Source organism: Arachis ipaensis, chromosome B2 (assembly GCF_059453495.1).
Source record: "Arachis ipaensis isolate K30076 ecotype BB chromosome B2, ASM5945349v1, whole genome shotgun sequence".
Taxonomy (NCBI): Eukaryota; Viridiplantae; Streptophyta; class Magnoliopsida; order Fabales; family Fabaceae; genus Arachis; species Arachis ipaensis.
This window is the reverse complement of record NC_142437.1, coordinates 61,198,846-61,210,275: the sequence shown is the minus strand read 5'-3', so window position 1 is coordinate 61,210,275 and position 11,430 is coordinate 61,198,846. Positions and strand designations below refer to the sequence as shown.

Here is an 11,430-nt window from a genome sequence, read left to right as displayed (position 1 = left end):
CATCATAGATATAGAGAGGGGAGAACTGACTCTCAGGATGCATGAGGACAGCATCATCCTGAAAGTGTTTCCAGAACCACAAACTATTGAAGAAGGAAGCAAGAGAGTCAGTGACTGTTCTCCAAGGCAGACAACCAACAACACAGGGGAACAGAAAAATGAGCATGTGCAAGAAGAAGAAGGAATTCAAGAAGGAATCAGGATGATAAACAAGAAGGAAGATACCACAGCTAAGGCTGCTGTCAAGGAAGAAAAGTTAACAAGAAAAAGGAAGAAAAACAAGAAGAAGGCTCACAAAGGATGGAAGAATAAAAAAATTCCAACTGAGGAATTCTCCAAAGGTGATAAGGTGCAACTAATATATCAACAGCTAGGGACTGAGGATCACTACACTGTCAACCAAATACTCTCTCTGGAGCATGTAGAAATTGAGCACCAAGGGACAAAGAAGAAGCTCACAGTCAGAGGGGATAAGCTGCGACATTTCAGTCATCAACCACCCTATGGGGATCAATGTCAAGCTAATGACAATAAAGAAGCGCTTGTTGGGAGGCAACCCAACCTGAGGTAGTTTTCTTTTCATAGCTTTTTCAATAAAAATGTTGAATAATTAAGTATGTATTGCAAGGAGCTAAGTTTGGTGTTGCACACCAAAACAATTTAATGGAGAATGAAGGATTCTAAGTTTGGTGTTCCACCAAAATCTCATTTAAAAGCATACTCTCACCTCCTACATAATGCTAGCTCCAAGCAATCAGACAAATTATTCAACCATTTAATTGCTTTTTAGTTTTGGTTCCACAACCTTTAGCAAGGCCAAAAGAATTCATAAGTGGACAACCTGTTGCATTAGAGACAGTGGCAAGGAATTAAGTTTGGTGTTCCCACACCAAATTAAATCCAAAAGCCACACTCAATTCATGCATACTAACTAAGTCACCTAAGGGCATAAGAAGCAAGCAACTTTTGAGAATTGTGCAGGGAACTAACCACCATTTGAAGACATTATGCATCATAGCTCAAAAGGGGCACAACAGAAGGAAGGACAAAATAACTGCAAACCAATAGGTTGTATCTATACTTAACTTCTGCTGTTGAGAAATGATTTGATTTATGTCTTGCTAAAGTGTTCATCTAGTATAGGCAGAATCACTCTTTGCAATAAGTAAGATAGTCTAAGTGTGTGCTTGTGTGTTTACTTTCACCTAACTAAATGCATGCTTCGTCCCCTGCATCCTCAATTCAATAAAAGAAATGTTTGGAATGTGAAGTAAGATAGTTCTTTGTTAGCTGGAAGTACAATAATAGTGAGTGGTGGTATGAATGTATGATTGTATGATAGCTCACTTTTAGTGAATAAAAGAACTAGACTGTCTCCTTTTAAGTAGAAAGTAGCTCACTGTCTATGAATCTCAATCAAATAAAAGTCCTTGGTTAAAAAGAAAAACAAAAAGAGAAAAGAAATAGCCAAAAAGTGGCAACAAGACAAAAGAAAATAAAAAAGAAACAAAGCTAGACACCAATAGCTTGAACCTTAGAATATATGCCTGTGGTGTCTTTGTACTAGGATCTGCTTGGATTATTAAGTTCTTTGGAGTGCATCAACACTTGGTGACTTGGGTTAACTAACCCGGGATCATCAGCTGAAAGTCTACTATCAAGAGCAACCTAACTACAAGGCATTTAGTAACCCAAAGAGGTGCTGGGCATCAATGTTTTAAGAAGAAATGTGAGCCAAGTGTCTATAGTGAATAATGTGTCAAGTATAAAGAAAGAAAAGAACTTGTTACACATGACACTGAACTAAAGCTTATAGAGAAAAAAAATAATAGTCAAGGACAAAGGAATAATGAGAGGTCATAGCAGTGTGTTGCTTGATGCTTGAAGGAGACTTTCTAAGCCTAAAAGTTAATAAGAAGTGAGTGTTTACATATCCACAGAAAACCCCATGAACTACCAATAATACTATGCTAGCATGAACATCCTCTTCTATTTCATTCTTTCCTCTCAATAATTCTTTTCTTGCTTGGGGACAAGCAAGCTTTAAGTTTGGTGTTGTGATGACAAGTCATCTTAGCCTAGTTTCACTAGTCTTTTTCTTTTGTTTTCAATTGATTTTATGCACTTTCTTAAGCCATAAGCAAGCCAATTGGGTAGATTTCCATGTTTCCTTTGATTCAATCAACCATGTATGAATTCATGCACTTTCATGAGATTTTATGCTATAATTGTCATATATTATGAAAGAAACACAATCTCATGATTTGGGGCATAGCTTTGATTGTTTTGATTGATTGATGATAGGTGAAAAGAGTTTTGAAGAAGGTTGAAGAAAGAAGGAATGGCTAGGAGCAAGAGAGAACAAAAAGTTTGAGCCAAAGTTTGCCTCAAACTTTAGCTCAAACTTTTAAAAGAGTTGAAAACATACCAGAGGAAAAAAGCTTGAGCCAAAGTTTGCCTCAAACTTTAGCTCAAACTTTTGGAAGAATTGAAAACACTCCAGAGAAAAAAAAAGCTTGAGCAAAAGTTTGCCTCAAACTTTAGCTCAAACTTTTGGGAGAAAAGCTTGAGCCAACATTTGCCTCAAATTTTTTGGCAAACGTTGGCATCACTAAACCAACACCCTGGAGGAGAAAAGCTTGCGCCAACGTTTGCCTCAAACTTTTTGGCAAACGTTGGCGCCACACTTGCACACCCTGGAGGAGAAAAGTTTGCGCCAACGTTTGCCTCAAGCTTTTTGGCAAACGTTGGCGCCACACACATTTACAAGGGGGCCAACGTTTGAGCAAAAGTTTGACCTCAAACTTTGGCTCAAACATTGGTAGCAGCAAGCTTAAGCAATCTGGTATAAAAAGTTTGAGTAAAAGTTTGCCTCAAACTTTTACTTAAACTTTTACTCAAACTTTTATGATTTCAACCCGGTTCACAATGGATCTTTCTCCAACTCCAAGAGCAATCAACCAAGGCCTTTATCAACCCAATTCCATCAAGAACAAAGGCCCAATTCAAGGCTTGAAGACCATTTGAAGAAAGTGTATAAATAGCTTAGGATTTAAGTTTTTGGAGAGTTTTTTTTCCTTTTAGAGCTTTCCTTTTAGTTTTGCTGAGTAGTTTTTGGAGAGCTTTTGGTTTTGAATTGTTTTGAGTTTCTGAGCTTCGGAGTAGGAGAATTGAATTCTCTTCCTCTTAGTTTTCTTGCTTTCAATTTCAATTACATTTGTCTTGGATCTTGGGTTGAAGAATTGAGGAAATTTTGTCTCAATCTCACCTTGAGATCTCTCTGTCTCACTTTACTGCAACTTTTGGAAATTGAATTTAGTTTTGCTTCATCTACTGCTTGATCTTTAAATTTTCTTGCAATTGAATTCTACATTTGGATCTAGGAAGGCATTGAGATCTAGACTCGGTTATCTAGTCTCTTGGGTCCTGAGATCTGGAGTTTGCATTTTAAATTCTCTGTTTAAAGCTTTTCAAGTTCATTTACATTTTCGCTCGAGATCTGTTTCAATTCAAGTCACCCTCTACTTGTCTGATTAATGCAATTTGCTTTTCTTTGTTTAAATTCTGCAAATCCACTTCCCAATTCCCTTTACAATTCAAGCCATTTACATTTCTTGCACTTTAAGATTCTGCAATTTACATTTCTTGCGTTCTAAGTTTCTGCCATTTAATTTCTTGTTCTTTAAGATTCAGCTTATTTACTTTCTTTGCTCTTTAATTTTCTGCAATCTACCCTTCTCCCTTTACATTTCATGCAATTTAGCTTCTGTCGAATACAAACCACTCAAATCAACTCTTGATTCGCTTGACTAAATTAACCACTAAACTAAAATTGCTCAATCCTTCAATCCCTGTGGGATCGACCTCACTCCCGTGAGTTTTATTACTTGATGTGACCCGGTGCACTTGCCGGTTAGATTTGTGTGTTTGGAATTCGTTTTTCGTTTTCCGAAAATACACATCAGCCACCATCACTAAGGTGGATTCATTCCTTGTTCTTATTTCTTCTGTTTTTCGTTTTCTATGTTATGTGCTTATCTATGTTTGTGTCTTCATTACATGATCATTAGTAGTTAGTAACTATGTCTTAAAGTTATGAATGTCCTATGAATCCATCACCTCTCTTAAATAAAAACTGTTTTAACTCAAAAGAACAAGAAGTACATGAGTTTCGAATTTATCCTTGAACTTAGCTTAATTATATTGATGTGGTGACAATGCTTCTTGTTTTCTTAATGTATGCTTGAACAGTGCATATGTCTTTTGAAGTTGTTGTTTAAGAATGTTAAATATGTTGGCTCTTGAAAGAATGATGACTAGGAGACATGTTATTTGATAATCTAAAAAATCATAAAAATGATTCTTGAAGCAAGAAAAAGCAGCAAAGAACAAAGCTTGCAGAAAAAAAAATATAGGCGAAAAAAAATAGAAAGAAAAAGAAAAAGCAAGTAGAAAAAGCCAAAAGCTCTTAAAACCAAGAAGCAAGAGCAAAAAGCCAATAACCCTTAAAACCAAAAGGCAAGGGAAAATAAAAAGGATCCCAAGGCTTTGAGCATCAGTGGATAGGAGGGCCTAAAGGAATAAAATCCTGGTCTAAGTGGCTAAACCAAGCTGTCCCTAACCATGTGCTTGTGGCGAGTAGGTGTCAAGTGAAAACTTGAGACTGAGCGGTTAAAGTCAAGGTCCAAAGGAAAAAAAGAGTGTGCTTAAGAACCCTGGACACCTCTAATTGGGGACTTTAGCAAAGCTGAGTCACAGTCTGAAAAGGTTCACCCAATTATGTGTCTGTGGCATTTATGTATCCGGTGGTAATACTGAAAAACAAAGTGCTTAGGGCCACGGCCAAGACTCATAAAATAGTTGTGTTCAAGAATGATCATACTGAACTAGGAGAATCAATAACACTATCTGAACTCTGAGTTCCTATAGATGCCAATCATTCTGAACCTTAATGGATAAAGTGAGATGCCAGAACTATTCAAGAGGCAAAAAGCTATAAGTCCCGCTCATTTGATTGGAGCTATGTTTCATTGATAGTTTGGAATTTATAGTATATTCTCTTCTTTTTATCCTACTTGATTTTCAGTTCCTTGGGGACAAGCAACAATTTAAGTTTGGTGTTGTGATGAGCGGATAATTTATACACTTTTTGGCATTGTTTTTAGTATGTTTTTAGTAGGATCTAGTTACTTTTAGGGATGTTTTCATTAGTTTTTATGTTAAATTCACATTTCTGGAATTTACTATGAGTTTGTGTGTTTTTCTGTGATTTCAGGTATTATCTGGCTGAAATTGAGGAACTTGAGCAAAAATCAGATTCAGAGGTTGAAGAAGGACTGCTGATGCTGTTGGATTCTGACCTCTCTGCACTCAAAGTGGATTTTCTGGAGCTAGAGAACTCGAAATGGCGCGCTTCCAATTGCGTTGAAAAGTAGACATCCAGGGCTTTCCAGAAATATATAATAGTCCATACTTTGGCCAAGAATAGATGACGTAAACTGGCGTTCAACGCCAGCTCTCTGCCCAAATCTGGCATCCAGCGCCAGAAAAGGATCCAAAACCAGAGTTGAACGCCCAAACTGGCACAAAAGCTGGCGTTCAACTCCAAGAAAGACCTCTACACGTGCAACACTCAAGCTCAGCCAAAGCACACACCAAGTGGGCCCCGGAAGTGGATTTATGCATCAATTACTTATTTTTGTAAACCCTAGTGACTAGTTTATTATAAATAGGACCTTTCACTATTGTATTAGATATCTTTTGAACCATCTTTGAATCAGTTGATCATCTTTGGACGCCTGGTTCTTAGATCAGAGGGGCTGGCCATTCGGCCATGCCTGGACCTTTCACTTATGTATTTTTAACGGTATAGTTTCTACACTCCATAGATTAAGGTGTGGAGCTCTGCTATTCCTCAAAGATTAATGCAAAGTAGTACTGTCTTCTATTCAATTCATCTTATTTCGCTTCTAAGATATTCATTCGCTCTTCAACCTGAATGTGATGAACGTGACAATCATCATCATTCCCTATGAATGCGTGCCTGACAACCACTTCCGTTCTACCTTCGACTGAATGAGTATCTCTTAGATCTCTTAATCAGAATCTTCGTGGTGTAAGCTAGAATGATGGCTAAACCCTAAACCCTAAACTGGAAGTTAAACGCCAGAATCATGAAGGCTAAGAAATGCTGGAACTGGCGTTTAACCTCCAGTTTAACCTTAAACTGGAAGTTAAACGCCAGAATGAGAATTTCACCAAGGGAGCATTTCCACGTTTAAGCTCCAGTTTAACCTTAAACTGGAGCTTAAACGTGTTCGACACAATCTCTCACCAGGAAGCATTTCCACGTTTAACCTCCAGTTTAACCTTAAACTGGAGGTTAAACGCCAGAAGTAAGAAAGGCACCAGGAGCATTTCCACGTTTAAGCTCCAGTTTAACCTTAAACTGGAGCTTAAACGTGTTCGACTATTTCTCTCCTCCAGGGTTGCTTTCTCATTTCCACGTTTAAGCTTCAGTTTAACCTTAAACTGAAGCTTAAACGTGTTCGACCCAATTGCTCCTCCAGGGTTGCTTTCTTCATTTCCACGTTTAAGCTTTAGTTTAACCTTAAACTGAAGCTTAAACGTGTTCGACATTTCACACTCCTGGGTTGCTTTCTTCCATTTCCACGTTTAAGTTTCAGTTTAACCTTAAACTAAAACTTAAACTTCAACTTAAACGCCACTTTTTGAAAGGATTTCTGGGCCAAATATATTGAAGTTTAAGTTAGCATTTGAGCACAAACATTAACTTAAACGTATTATGGTATGAAACCCAATTGAATATCATGGTTTATGGGATTGGGCCTGAAGAATTGATGAGTCTGGAGCTTCAATTTGTTGAGTCTTGTGTCATTACTTGTTTATCACTAAGTTTGCTCAATGAATGTTACAGAATTGGATCATAGCCTCATCAGGATTATGGACCATAAACCCAAAGCAAAAGGAAATCAGGGAAAGGCCTCAAAGCCCAAGAAACACAACAGAAGCTCAATTTAGAAAGTGTATAAATAGGATAGAATTTAAGTTAGTGGAGAAGTTTTTACACACATAGAACTTTGGATCATTTTCCTTTAGTTTTGTAATTGAATTCAGAGCTATGACTCACTAAACCCCTTTCATTGGGTTAGGGAGCTCTATTGTAATTCAATGAATCAATAATAGTTTTATCTTCTTCTTCAATCTTTTCTCTTGAATTTTGTTAGAAAGCTTCTCGATCTAATTCCATTGGGTAGTTGTCTTGGGAAAGAAACTGCCCATAATTGGAATCCTTCGGAACCTTGGGAAAGGAATGGAGGATTCATGCTAGAGAAGCTTTCTCACAGTGAATTGGATTGGGGTTTGGATGGATATTGTGACATGTAATCCTACCAAATTGTGGTTCATGAAACTGTGTGGTATAATCAGTGATCGAGCATCATCTCTTATTATGAACATTTAAACCAAGGGATTGGGAATTTGTTTGTTTTTAGAGAGAATTGGTGAGCCAAGGGATTGGGATCCAATCATATAAGATTGCCAAGCAAAATTTAATGAATGCATTGGTTGAGGAAGGGATAAAAGTTGTTTTGATTCGGAGATCTCAATATCTCCTAACACCCAATGAATTCCCATTTCTGATTTACCACTTTCTCTTTACATTCTGCAATTAAATTCATGCAATCACCCCCATCCCTTTTAATTTCAGCAATTTAGCTTCTCGCTCTTTAATTCCTGCAAATTTTACATTCTGCAATTCTCATCTAAATCTTGATTCCGCTCAACTAGAACATACTTCTAATCCGAATTGCTCACTCAACCAATCCTTGTGGGATTCGACCTCACTCTATTGTGAGTTTTTACTTGACGATAACCGGTGCACTTGCCGGAAGGAATTTTGCCGATCGTGCAATTTCCTAAATCGTAGCATATCAAGATTATGCACATCAAGTTTATGGCGCCGTTGCCGGGGATTGGTTTTCGATTGACAATTCTCAAATTGGAAGTTAACTAGATTGAGCATTTTTTTTTGTTTTGATAATTTAGTTCAAGTTACTTGTTGAATTTTAACTTCTGCACTCTGTTACTTGTTTTCTTTCTTTATGCCTTTAAATTCAAGCAACTAACTCACTGACCCACTAACTATTTGAATTAATTCCTCAACTGCTCTAACCATACTCTTCCATTAACCAAGAGTATTTCACTTGTTTGGTGCCTGTGCTGTGTTCTTGTATGACAGGTAGGAGAGGAGAGACATCAACTCCTCCATATACCGAACCAGAGAGGACCCTTCATAGACTTAGAAGGGAAGCAAGAGGGAAGAGAGTACTGAGAGAAGAGGAATCTGAAGGAGAATCTGAGGACAATTTTGAGGAAGCTTTAGATCTCAACATGGATAGAGAAGTTCACAACCATGAGAGGGCTGATGGAAACAATGCCATTCCTGAGAGGAGAGTTCTTGGTTCATACATAAACCCAACCTCTGGGAATTGTGGTAGCAGCATTCAGAAACCACCCATTCAAGCCAACAATTTTGAACTCAAACCACAGCTAATATCACTTGTGGAGGATCATTGTTCATTTGGTGGGAGTGCTAATGAAGATCCAAACCAACATCTCACAAAATTCCTGAGAATTTGCGACACTGTGAAGTCCAATGGAGTCCAGGAAGATACCTATAAACTGCTCTTGTTCCCATTTTCACTTAGGGACAAGGCAGCTAAGTGGCTGGAATCATTCCCAAGGGGGAGCCTAACAACCTGGGATGAGGTGGAAAGCAAGTTTCTGGCACGTTTCTACCCCCCACAAAAGGCCAATAGGCTTCGATCTGAGGTTCAGACTTTTAGACAACAAGATGGTGAAACTCTCTACGAGGCATGGGAGAGATTCAAGGATTTGACAAGGAAATGCCCACCAGACATGTTCCATGACTGGGTGTAATTGCATATTTTCTATGATGGACTTTCTTATGAATCAAGGAAGGCTGTAGACCATTCATCAGGAGGTTCATTGAACAGAAAAAAGACTGTGGAAGAAGCCATTGAAGTGATTGAGACAGTGGCTGAGAATGAGTACTACTATGCTTCAGAGAGACACAACACTAAGGGAGTCATGGAGCTGAACCATGTTGATACAATTTTAGCCCAAAACAAGGTGTTTGCCAAGCAACTAGCAGAGCTCACCAGGAAATTAGAAACAAAGCAAGTGGCTGCAATACACACACAAGATCAAGAGGAAGTAAGCACTGAAGGAGGTGATTGGGAAGAGGCCAACTATGTGGGAAACCAACAAAGGCAATCATATGATCCACATTCCAACACTTACAACCCAGGATGGAAAAACCACCCAAACTTTGGGTGGGGAAACCAACAAACCCAGCCACAAAACCACAAACCTTACAACCATAACCAACACAACAATTCCACATACCAAAACTCCAACCAAAGATCATACCAAGCCACACAAAACACTTACTCCCAACCATCATATCATGGCCAAAATAATCAACCTACCCAACCTAATCCGAACCAACAATTTCAAGATCAATTAAACAGGATAGAAGGAATGCTTGCAAACATGGGTCAAGACATAAGTGAGTTGAAAAGCTTTAGGGATGATGTGAGATCTACCTTAAGGAACCATGGTGAAAAACTCAAGAGGATGGAGTCTCAAGTAGGAGAGCTATCTCAACAGGCCCCTAAGTCAACTGCAGTGTTCCCTAGTGACACAGAAAAGAATCCTAAAGGGGAACAAAAGGGAGTGAGATGGGAAGAATGCAAGGCCATCACCATATTGAAGGAAGTCTCAGAAGAAGAAGGAATCAGACCCTCAGAACAGGAACCAGAAATCTTGAAGAAAGGTGTGGAAGAAGCTAAGCAGGAAAGTGAAACTGAGCAAGCCAAGGATCTGCAAAAAGGCATGCTGGAAACATACCAACCAAAAGCACCATTTCCTCAAAAGTTAGGAGGAGGTGAAAAAGGGAAAACCTATTCAAGGTTTTTAGAGACATTTAAGTCTCTCCATATCAATATTCCCTTCCTTGAGATTCTCCAGCAGATGCCTACACATATCAAGTATTTAAAGGAATTGCTGAGCAAGAAAAGAGTTTTGAAGGGAGGACAAACTGTAATAATGAACAAAGAATGCAGTGCCCTCATCAAGAAGGACATAGTCTCTAAGAAAACAGACCCAGGAAGTTTTCATATCCCCTGCATCATAGGGGAAACAAAAATTGACAGAGGATTCTGTGATCTAGGAGCTAGCATAAATGTGATGCCTCTGACTCTTATGAAGAGGCTACAACTGAATGAGGTGAGATCCACTGATGTAATCATACAACTGGCTGACAAAACTCAGAAGCAAGCTGAAGGGGTAGTTGAAAATGTGCTGGTGAAAGTGGGAAATTATTTCTTCCCCACAGACTTTGTCATTTTGGACATGGAGGAAAGCTACCTACACCCTATCATTCTGGGAAGGCCATTTCTAGCCACTGCTAGAGCGCTCATAGATGTAGAACAAGGAGAGCTAATCTTGAGAATACATGATGAACAGCTCATTTTCAATGTTTTCAAACCTGCATCTGAGCCTGAACCAGAACCTGAAAAGCCTAAGGATGATAGTAGCCATCTGTGTTTGGAGGAAAGCAATCCAGCAGCTGAAACTCTGAAACAGTCCTTGGAAGGCAAACAAGAATTGCAAGAGTTAAAGCCACAAGAATCAATAGAAACAGATCAGAAGGATCCTCCTGGCATAAGGGTCAATGAAGAAATCCTCAAGAGAAAGGGAAGAATTGTAAAGAAATTGCCAAGAGGGTGGAGAAACAAGAAAATTCCCACTGAAGGTTTTTCTCCGGGAGATAAAGTGATATCAAGTCATTATCTGCCAATCCCACCTGGCCTCAAAACCATTCCTTCCCAGCTCCCTCAAGTGTTCACAATCAGGAAAGTTCTTTCTATGGAACATTTGGAAATCATGAAGGAATCAAATGGGGACGTTTTCATAGCGAGAGGAGAGGACATCAAGCACTACAATCCACCCTAACAAGGGGCAACCGTCAAGCTAATGACGTTAAAGAAGCGCTTGTTGGGAGGCAACCCAACCTGAGGTAATACCCCTTTGCTGTTTCTTTTATTTGTTTCAATAAAAAGGGTGAAGTAGTTTCTGTGCATTGCAAAGAATTAAGTTTGGTGTTTCACACCAAACAATGAATTCGTGGATCAATAATTCAAAGGGGAATGTGTGACTCTAAGTTTGGTGTTCCACCACACAGATCAACTGAACACAACAACCTTTGAATTATATGAAAGGAACAACCATTCTAAGCAATCACAGGAATGCTTAAAATCCTTAGCAGCAACTTCATTCCAAGGAGAATTCAAGGACTCAAAGAGCAGAGGAGTAAGTAGGAGA

General features: G+C 38.7%; 1 non-coding gene across 1 annotated transcript; it reads right to left on the bottom strand.

The window, feature by feature from the left end:
• Positions 1 to 8,838: 8,838 nt before the first annotated feature.
• LOC148574072 (small nucleolar RNA R71) lies at positions 8,839 to 8,942 on the bottom strand. Its single transcript, XR_015905982.1, has one exon. It is a non-coding gene; the product is annotated as a small nucleolar RNA R71 (small nucleolar RNA).
• Positions 8,943 to 11,430: the final 2,488 nt, after the last annotated feature.